At 35.3% G+C, this 9,228-nt stretch overlaps 1 pseudogene; it reads right to left on the reverse strand.

Annotated features, from left to right (window-relative positions):
* Nucleotides 1-934: 934 nt before the first annotated feature.
* Nucleotides 935-1,890, reverse strand: LOC133092077 (protein-L-isoaspartate O-methyltransferase domain-containing protein 1-like; annotated as a pseudogene).
* Between the last annotated feature and the right edge of the window lie 7,338 nt (nt 1,891-9,228).

Genomic DNA, 9,228 nt, shown 5'->3' on the forward strand with positions numbered 1-9,228 from the left:
TACTGAGCTTATCCCAAGAGACTGGCTATCACTCATGCTTATTCACTCACTGTCTGTACCATCAGCAGTCAGACAGAACAGTGGGTTTTGTTTTTTTTTTTAACTGAATACTTTATAGAGTGGACTGTAGGAAAAAAATCCTAAATATACTCTCTTCTAAAACTCCAGAGAGTAAGATAACCTCATTATTTTTAAATACTGAAAATGTAAAGGGTCCACACAAACTAAGAGTTTTATTAAGTATATACTTTTTACTTTACTATTCACTTGATGTGTCCTTAAAGTCTCTATGAGAGAAGCAGATATCTTCCCCACGTCTTCAGGCAATAGATTCAAAAGCAAGAGTAGCAGTGCTGTTGAATTCCATGAAACTTTTTTAAAAGTTAAATTATTCACTATCTGTATGATTATTGCAGTCATATATTACCCGGAATACATCTATAGCAACACAGCAATAGTGACTGCAACAAAAGTAAGGGAAGTGGGACTACAAAAGATTGTATTTTCTTATTAGATAAGAAAGTTTTTTTGGAGGAAATGCGAACAACTGCAATTCAAATCAGATTATATATGCTTAACAGTTATGTAACCTTACATAAAATTAAATCTAACTCTCACCACTACAAATCTATAAGGAATCAGAACAGGATTTACATCACACCAAGTCTGCACTACTGTTGCATTCCACTCTTGAAGTCATCCTGAGTTAAAACAGCCATTTTTCCAAGACTTAAAGAAAAATATATTTTATGAAAGGGATTATTTTTAATCACTGAATACATCATTTTTATTACTGACAGAAAGAATATACTTTTTTCTACTGTAAGTTCACTCTGATGAAAGAAAACATTCTCTCTCTTTTTAACTCCTAACAAATGCCACATTTTAAAGACTAGAGGAATTATCAGTAGGCATTCTTTCTTCTTGATCTAAGTTATTTTTCTCTGAAATATGTCAAGTAAGCTTTTTTTTTTTTAATTTTTTTATTTATTTATGGCTGTGTTGAGTCTTCGTTTCTGTGCGAGGGCTTTCTCTAGTTGTGGCGAGCGGGGGCCACTCTTCATCGTGGTGCGGGGGCCTCTCACTATCGCGGCCTCTCCCGCTGCGGAGCACAGGCTCCAGACGCGCAGGCTCAGTAATTGTGGCTCACGGGCCCAGGTGCTCCGCGGCATGTGGGATCTTCCCAGACCAGGGCTCGAACCCGTGTCCCCTTCATTGGCAGGCAGATTCTCAACCACTGCGCCACCAGGGAAGCCCCCTCAAGTAAGCTTTTAAAGATTCACAGGGGAGGGGGGGAGTTTCATAATTTTTTCTCTCAGGAAATTCTGAGGTGGCTCTTTTAACTTCATTGTGGTCTTCCTCTTCCTTTTCTTTCTCTTCTATTTTTTTCATCCTCCTCACTGTCTAGAGGCTGAGGAATAAGCTGATTACCTACAAATACATAAGTGTAGCTCTCTGTTTAACTCTTTCTTTTGGGTGGAGCCCTTTAAGGGACCCCCTTGGCCTGCATCTCATTACTTATGAAATGTCTCCGTGTGCAATGAATGTAAATACAAGCAAGTTCTGTAGATTCCAGACAGCGTGGGTTTGTGTGTGGGGATGTCCCACAGGCTCTGGTTTGCCATTATCCTTCTTACTTGGTTGCACAAGTGGAGCAAATGAAACAGCAAGAATATTTTTACTTTCCCAAGTGTTTTGTTCACTTCTCATAATTTGTGTTAAATGATCTTCTACAGGCATAACTAGAATGCCTCCCACTTTTAGTAATATTTTCATGTACTTCTCACAGTATTTCTGGACTCCAGCTCCACAATAATCTCGATAATACTGATGACCATCAGATGCTTTCTGGGAGCAATTACCAACCACAAATGTGGGCTCACCGAACTCAAATCTTAGCAGTGCTTTTCTTCATAGGTTCATGTTGGAATATTTTCATCTTGAGACAGATGATTTTGTGAACAGCAGGAGCTGTGCCAACTTGCTCATATAATTATTCTGATAAGCTGCTGAGAAATCAGGGTGACCTAGCCATGCCATGCACTTTCCCGTTCAGATGGCTAGTACAGGTCTAAAAGCTGATTATCAAAGCTATCACTTTTTTGATCAAACTCTCCAGGTTTTTCTTCGCATATTCCACCACATCTGAATGAAGCTCAATCCCATAATTTATTCCTCCCAAATCTCTACTACACACGAGCCAGTTAATGTTAGAGGGATTGAATATTTTCAACTGACCACATGGAATTTGTTTACTGTGAAAAATACACTGCAGCAAGGTGGTTGGTCGACTCGCCGCAAGGGGGCGCAGGTGAGGCACGGGGCGCAGGTGAGGCACTAGGCTGGGTGGGTCCGTGGCAGCCACGGCCTCCGCCACTGAAGGTTCATATTTTTATCATTCAGTGCTGAAAGATGGGTCATGTGCATTCATGTTTTGAGTCATATTCACCTTATTGACATGTAGTATCAAGAGGGGAAATCCAGACTGGAAAATGATAAATGAATATTTTTTAAAGGCAACAGAAAATGATAGTGGTCTTTAGAACCGCATTTTGTTTTAGTGTGTAAAAAACCAAGTCTAAGAAAGTTAAAAATCTATTAGAGCTCTATCTACAAATTGACTGAAAACATTTAAAAACAATGCAGTGTCTGTAATTAACGGACAATTCCGTCCCCGCCCAGCCCCCAGCCCTTCCACAACCGCAAGAGTTTCCCACCCATAACTGACAATAATGTGAAATAAGCTGACTTGGTCTGAACGGGACTCACCCCAAGCAAAACAGGGGACGTTATACAGACAAGGTCCCTGTGCTGTTAAAAGCTATCATTACAATAAAGTAGAATAGTACATTCTTAACATACCCAAAGGCCTTTCTCATACCATTCTCCAGATTAAAAACAAAAGACAAAAACGCCCTCCAAAACATTGTAAGAGGAACGGAAAGTAAGAAAGACAGAGAGCAGTGGAATAACTTATGAAACCTGTGGTAAAGTTTCTTACTCTTTAAACTTTCATTTTCTTTCTCTACCTCTCCCTGTATCTCTCTTTCTCTCTCTTTTTCAAGAACTTGATTTGAACGTTTATGTCTGTAAAAAGAGAGGAGAAAAATTTAGCTTTCAATGACACCAATGCCTGAAGACAGTTATCAAACCACTCTGCCTGTGTCCATTATAAATTCAGTCTCTCCCTTCAGCCGGTTTCTGTCAATCTTTTATATACTTTATTAAGTGATGATTTATTAAGAAGGTGATAGATGATATATCACTTCCTATTCATAGCATCTATTTTCCAAATATTGTTCAAAATCCCTAGATCTCTTCTTCATTAAAGACTCATATCCATGTCGGTTATCATTTTTCTCATTCATTGACCAACACCAATGGTAACGTAGTCTCACTTGCCCCACTCTACAAAACCGAAATCTTCCATCAAATTCTGTTGCCCTCTTGAACTACTTTTCTATTTCTTTTTCTTCTTTCATTGTCAGCGTTGCTAATAATGTGCTTCAATAAACTAATAGCTAATATTTACTGAGTACTTATGAATCTGGGATTAGGCTAAGAACTTTTACATGTGTCGTTCGATTCAATCCTCATTATAAGCTTTAAAACTGATGCTATTACAGCTAATCTACATGTTGGAAACTGAGGCACAGAGAAGGTAAGTAAGTATTTTAAAGTTTCACTTTCAGTTGGTGCTGGTGCTGGAATTCTAACCAAAATCTGATTCTGGAGGCTGATGTCCAAATTCAGTTTCACCACACACCTAGGGTTAATGACTTCTCATTTGTTTTTTAATAAACATCCTACAGAAAGCAAAGTTTCAAAAATTCCAGTGTAGAGAAAAGGAAAAATAATTTTCCTTCTACTTTTTTGAACTCTAGTCTGAGATCCTGTAATAAAAGTCATATTAACAAGAGAGAAACAAACAAGTTTATTAATGCATATACCCCATGTATATATGAAAGTTTCCTAGGGAAAAGTGATTAACTCCCTGAGATGGCTTAGAATTCAGAATTATAAACCACCATAAGAGGGAAGGGGTGAGGAACTGTAGACCGTTTGGGTGTGATGTCAACTTCTAATCTCCTCTCTTATGAAAAAACTAATCTTGCCTGGTTAATGAAACTTCTAGGGAAGGGTTATGACAATTGAATTGCTTTTTTTGGATCTATTTTTAAACAGATAGTGGCATTCTAAGAAAGCTTCTCTCTGTATTTGCTGTTTTTCAAGTGTCTACATCTCAAAAAATCAATATGCCAAAGCAGCATATTTTAGGGTGGCATGTCCTGAACCTCTACAGTCATATTTTGGGGTGGCATAATCTTCTGCCCTTTACCAGTAAATGCATCAAAGACAAATTCAGTGATATTTTTCCATTGTACATCCTAGCTCAACTTTCTGTATCCTTGATCAAGTTTTTCCTTCATGGCATTTTGTGTTACCGATAATTCTTCTAACATTAAGTATGCTGATACTATGTATCCCTATAATAAGTGTTTGCTTTTTTTCTCAGATTCCTCTTTCTCTTTCTACTCATTTCTCTTCTTCAGGCCATACTTAACTGTATCCCCATCTTTCTCTATGCATTTGAGCTTGTGATTTCATTGGCATTCCTGATTTAAAATTACCTACATTGTGATAATTCGAAAATCTATTTCTCAGACTCTTATACATTTTCTGAGCCCTAATTTTATTATTATTATTATTATTTTAGCTTTGTTGAACATCTGTAACACAGAGTATGTCTGAGAGTTTCCTAAATGCACGAAGCTCACTCTTGTCTACTTGCCTTTTCCTTTGCATCAACCAACCTCGCTTTCAACTCTTGCTTACTCGGCTAATTTCAAATTATTTTCAAGAATCAACTTTAAATGAATGTCTACCACTAGGCATTCTCTCATACCTGATTCTCTGTGTCAAGACCTCTAGTGGTCCCATAATATTTCCCCTTGATCCTCACTAACAAAAGCCCTGATTTTTCTGTGTGCAAATGCCTCTTGGGATAAAATGCACATTTCCTGAGCTCCTTTCAAGTCAGGGGAGGTCATGTGATGGTATTTGAATTAAAAATATGCAAGCAGACATGTCCTATGTGAGTTCTTCAAAGCTTCTTTCAGCTTAATCCTCCCCACAAATCTTTGAATTTGGACTGACCCCTCTTAATACCTTTACCCTTCTTGTTGGCTAGAATGCAGTCATGAAGGCTAGAGACAGAGCAGGCATAATGGGTCATGAGGCAGCAGCCAAACATGGCAGAGAAGCAGATTTCCACCATATCCTCTCCATCGTCTTAAATGCTTTATCTCCTTAATTTTAAACAAAGTCTAACATCCTAAATCAGGCAGGGTAAGCCTGTGATGGTGCCACAAAGTGACCCAAGAGTAATTAGGTTTCCTAAACAACATAGAAATTTATTTCTCACCCCCAAAATAATTCATGATGGCAGTCCAAATCCAGGGCAAACCCTGCAGTTATTGGGTTACCCTAGGTGTACCATGGGTAAAATCCTAGAACACATTAATATGTGCCAATTTGACCAATGCAGTCACAACACATCCATTTCCAGGTTTTTCTGAGCAGACCTGAGAGACAGACTAATCTCTGCTTACCATAATACAAATGGGTCATATAGCTGCACCTAACTGCAAGGGAAGCTTGAAAATACAGGGTCCACGTATGCTCAGGAAGAAAGCCAGTGGATTTAGGAACCCAGCTAGCTGTGGGTTATTGTGTGATATACCCTTTGATATATCCTTGACTGTGTGAATTGTGTGATATATCCTTTGACTTATTTACTTTATTTTATTTTTCTTTCACTCCAAATTTGATTGAGAGCTCCACAAAGGCAGAGAATTTATTCTGTTTTAGGTAGTGTACCTCCAGTGTCTAAAAGAGTACCAGATACTTAGTAGTTACTCAATTGATATCTGTTATATAAATCAATCAATCAATTAATTAATACACTGTCCAGATTTTGTCAATGTTTTGGGCACCTACATACTGGAATTTATTTATTTATTTATTATTAATTTTTTTTGGAGTATAGTTGATTTACAGTGTTGTGTTAGTTTCTGCTGTCCAGCAAAGTGAATCAGTTATACATATACATGTATCCACTCTTTTTAAGATTCTATTCCCATATAGGTCATTACAGAGTATTGAGGAGAGATCCCTGTGCTATACAGTAGGCTCTTATTAGTTATCTATTTTACATATAGTAGTGTGCATACTGGAACTTAAGCATAGTAGGTTTCAGTTTCAGAGTCTAAGAAAATGGATGGACTAATAAAAGTCACTTCACACATCTTAGATTTAGAGATATTTTCATATTATGGTCTCTCTTTTGGTTGATGCATTATGAAACTAATCCTCTTCTTTAGAACATCCTGAACACTTTTTGATAGCATTAAAATTCAGGTGGTTTGATATACCCATTATAAGCAGCCTTTTAAATTGCATTATAACCCTCTGGAAACATATTCTAATTGAATGAAAAATGTTTTATTGTATTCTTAATTTATACTATCCAGAAAAAAAATGTTTAGACATTAAACTGCTAATGCTTTGTTTCCCAGAATTGCTATTTATTATCAGAGTAGACCCTCAGTAATTTACACTGAGAAATGAGAGGCTCACTAGAGATTACTGAATTTGGCAGATTAGTTAGTGAACAGATAAATATGAAAAGCATCAACACTGCTGTACCGCAAAATGTGCTTCATTCATTATTTTGATAAGTGTAGTTTAATTATAATCATCTATGGTAATGTTTCACAGTATGCTAATAAACACATTGCCATATTTTATGAAATTAATAAAATCTTAGTGGAAAAATTGTTTGCTAAATTTGTCCCAGTTTTTGGAGAAAAGTACAAATCTGTGATTTAGTATGCTTTGTATAACTTTTAGTCCAGAAAAAAATATATCTCTTATATATGATATTGTTTTAGTCATTCCTATTGCTTATTGTCTGTAACCCCTACTAGAAAATAAGGTTCATGAGAATAGATTTGCCTCATTTCACACACATTGTACGTGTTATGCACAGATATGTTCTTAAGTATATGTTGTGTATGTATTTAACTTTTTAAATGGAAAGATTTCAAATACAAATTTGGAAGTCCTACTAAATTTGAATATACATTTTGATCTCTGTCTCTGATCTCCTATGCTTTTAGAGGCCAAAGGGGAAAATTAAATATTTATTTCTATTATTAGTGATCTCTGATCACTTCTTTTTTAATGTCAAGTTACCATATTTAAAAATACTAAAAAAATAGCTAAATTATGAAAGTGCTGGTCAAAATGACCAAAAAAGTTTTGATGTTTGTTTTCCATTTTGTTTTGTTTTGTTTTGTTTTGTTTTCCCTGGAGTACTACCAGTGTACCAGTAGCTTTCAGTCACACCTGATAATTCCTAGCTTAAAAAGGGATAATTGAGTTTTTATGAACTTGGATTTATTGATTGATTGGTTCAGTCAACCAATAAATATTTAAGAGATTACCATTCAGCTCTTGTTTAATATGATAAGAAAACAGAAGAAAAGAAAAGAAACACAAAACTTTGGCTTCATAGAGCTTGTTTTCTAGTTTGGGAGGCAGACAATAGATGACATATATAGATAATATAATTACTGCTTATAGAGTAATATGTGATGAGATGAAAAATAAAGCAAGGAAGAAAATAAGTTGGATTGGGGACAATTTTATGAAAGGATGCCAGTGACAAATGGCCTGAAGGGGGTGAGAGAGTAGATTGTGCTTCAGTCTGAAAGAAACTTCTAGCCATAGCCAAGCAAGGGTGAAAGCCCTGAGGAGGGAACTCGTGGTGTGTTTGAAAAATCAGGAGGCCAGTGTTACTGGAAACTAGTGCGTAAGAAGGAAACGAGCAGGAGATGAGTCAATGAAATAACAGGAGTCAGAGTGAGAATTATAGAACCTTATTTGTTCTTAGAATAAGATTATGATTCATTCTTGTCATATTTCTAAGTTACTTTTCTATAAATGTATCATTTTTTCAATTGTTTCTATAATGAGTAGTGTATAACTTATAAAGATAGACAGACTGGAAAGCCAGAGATACAAACTAAATGATATATTAAAGAGATAGAGTTGTTCAAAAAAATTATCTTACCAAATACTCAAAATTTACAATCAACTTACTTAGTATATATAACATTATCTTATTGTATTTTCACATTCTTTGTTTTAAAAATATAACAGCTTAGGGGAAAAAGACTTCTCAAACTAATTTCCAAAGCCAGATTATATGGCACAAAATGATGAATTCAATTATGTCAAAATTAAAGATTTCTGTTTTACAATGAAATAACTAGAAAAGTAAGAGACGATAACAAAACGAGAGAAGACATTTACAGTTTCAAAATCTTCAGGATGCTTCTACCTATGCTATATCAACAAGGAGAATCACCAGTCTCAATAGAAAAATGTGCAAGAAATAAGAACATTATAATTTATGTAAGTAAACCAATGTGTGAGAAAAGAAACAAAATGTTAATATGAGTTTGAAGAAATGCTAACAATGCTTGGATACCAGAGAAACAAAATTTATGTTAGGATATAAAAAACCTATTAGACTACCAGAGTAGAAAAAATTAGGAAACTGGATAGAAGCAAGTGTTGAGAGTATTTTTTAGAAATGTTTATGGTAATGTAGAACCATGAAGAAATTTTGAATAACCTGCGATATCTACTCACATTCAATGGAATATTAGCCATAAAAAAAGAATGAAATAATGCCATTTGCAGCAACAAGCATGGCCCTAGAGATTATCATACTAAGTGAAGTAAGTCAGACAGAGAAAGGCAAATATCATATGATATCACTTATATGTGAAATCTAAAAAATAACGCACATGACATTTTTACAAAACAGAAACAGACTCACAGACTTCGAAAACAAACTTATGGTTACCAAAGACAAAATGTGGTAGGGAGGGATAAATTAGGAGTTTGGGATTAACATATACACACTACTATATATTAAATATACAATTAGCAAGGACCTACAGTATAGCACAGGGAACTCTACTCAATATTATGTAGTAACCTATATGGGAAAAGAATCTGAAAAAGAATGGATATATGTATATGTATAACTGAATCACTTTGCTGTACACCTGAAACTAACACATTGTAAATCAATTATACTCCAATATAAAATAAAAATTAAATTAAAAAAGGAATTTAAAATATATGATGTTT

Source organism: Eubalaena glacialis, chromosome 5 (assembly GCF_028564815.1).
Source record: "Eubalaena glacialis isolate mEubGla1 chromosome 5, mEubGla1.1.hap2.+ XY, whole genome shotgun sequence".
NCBI lineage: Eukaryota > Metazoa > Chordata > Mammalia > Artiodactyla > Balaenidae > Eubalaena > Eubalaena glacialis.